Source organism: Sinocyclocheilus grahami, unplaced genomic scaffold, assembly GCF_001515645.1.
Source record: "Sinocyclocheilus grahami isolate Dianchi unplaced genomic scaffold, SAMN03320097.WGS_v1.1 scaffold1333.1, whole genome shotgun sequence".
In the NCBI taxonomy this organism is placed as follows: Eukaryota; Metazoa; Chordata; class Actinopteri; order Cypriniformes; family Cyprinidae; genus Sinocyclocheilus; species Sinocyclocheilus grahami.
In genome coordinates, this window is record NW_015506512.1 from 76,965 (window position 1) to 78,625 (window position 1,661).

The 1,661-nt window shown below is 33.5% G+C and overlaps 2 protein-coding genes across 2 annotated transcripts in view; both read left to right on the forward strand.

Annotated features, from left to right (window-relative positions):
• Positions 1-518: 518 nt before the first annotated feature.
• Positions 519-1,661, forward strand: part of LOC107569321 (gastrula zinc finger protein XlCGF8.2DB-like) — a 10,061-nt gene continuing 8,918 nt past the window's right edge. Inside the window, exon 1 of the mRNA XM_016255389.1 lies at positions 519-636. The gene's annotated coding sequence lies outside the window, so the exon portion shown is untranslated. The remainder of the gene's footprint in view (positions 637-1,661) is intronic.
• Positions 599-1,661, forward strand: part of LOC107569319 (gastrula zinc finger protein XlCGF57.1-like) — a 190,339-nt gene continuing 189,276 nt past the window's right edge. Inside the window, exon 1 of the mRNA XM_016255382.1 lies at positions 599-636. The gene's annotated coding sequence lies outside the window, so the exon portion shown is untranslated. The remainder of the gene's footprint in view (positions 637-1,661) is intronic.

A 1,661-nucleotide genomic window follows, 5' to 3' on the forward strand; every position in this document is an offset into this window, starting at 1 on the left:
GTCACTGGGCCAAAACTTTGTATGTGAATAAATAAATTTTTGATATATAAAAATATGAATAATTCTGAGGCAAAATAAAAAAGTACCGTAAATCCCTCCAAAATTGACTAACTAAAAAGTGAGCAATATTACATGTGTTTCAAAAAATAAAAAATGTGTTCTAATGTCTTTTTCTTTTTTATTATTATTATTTTTAATTCATTTATTTATTTTCGCTGTGGTATTGAAAAGGGGGGAGGGGGTTCGCACGTTTTTCACTCCTGATGAGTTTGTATTCTTCCATGCACAAGCTAGTTATTGGGCTTTTGGTAAGTGACTTACAGATAATTTTTCTGTGAGGGTCAGCGTTAGGGGCTAGAATATACTTTTATGCCTTTTAACAGACATCTTGCAGATGCTATCTGGGTTTCATTATTAATTTTTTAAAAATACATTCTGCACATCATTGGACAGTATGTATTTAAATACATGTGATTTCCTCTGACCTAATTTACATTTATACAGTTTGTACATTTATATGCACTTTTGTGAGTTTAGGCAGCAAGCGAGTAAACAGGACTTTTATTTTGTTCTGGCGATATGACGTCATAAGACGGCGCCGCGCTCCTGCATCTGTTGTGATTCGGCTGAAGAAAGGTTTGTATTTTTAAGCATTTAAGCTGTTTAAATCGATCCAAACATTTTAACCAATGTTACAGATTTATTTATTTTACAAGTGATATATAAATTAATAATTAATTATTGAATGTAACATTGTGATTAATCTAACAAAAGTTAAAGTTTTTTGTTTGTTTTTTTGTGAATTTAAAGCACATCTAAAGATGAGTAACAGAAAATGTGCCTTATTTCATTTAGCTTTTAATATCGTGAATCAGTTTATCATAAACAAAAACACCAAAGTAGTAAGTAAGTAGTGATGAGAGAAACGGAGCGTTTCAAAATTCCGAATCAATTGCTTCACAAAAGACTTCACTTGCGAAGCGCTCGAATCACCGCACGCTGACGACACCTGCTGGTCAAAATGGTGTGAATACAATGAATCACAAACTTGTGATGACAAACAAACGGCTTGTAAGTGTAAACTATTAAATGTAATCTACAAATCATTAAATATAAAAAATATAAATCATAAATTCTTAAGTGTCTGTATAATTTGTGTTCCTTTTAAATTTGTAGTATTTTTGAGTTGTTTTTTTTATGTCCAATCAATTTAAAGGGGTCATATGATGCTGCTAAAAAGAACATTATTTTGTGTATTTGGTGTAATGAAATGTTTATGCGGTTTAAAAAACACATTATTTTCCACATACTGTACATTATTGTTTCTCTTCTATGCCCCGCCGTTTTGAAACGAGATTTTTACAAAGCTCATCGGTCTGAAAAAGCGAGGTGTGCTGTGATTGGCCAGCTATCCAGTGCGTTGTGATTGGCCGAATACCTCAAGCGTGTGACGGAAATGTTACGCCCCTCACCATACTGTGATGATGCTGTGTCCCGGCCGGAGCGATGATTCAAAAACATAAAAACCATTATAAACGAGGCATTTGTTGCATCCAGTGGGGACATAATTACTGATTATAATGACTTATACTGTCTTTTTACCCGTTGCGTTGCATTGCATCGCGCCGCGTAAACATAAAACCATGTCTGCATTTGTGATC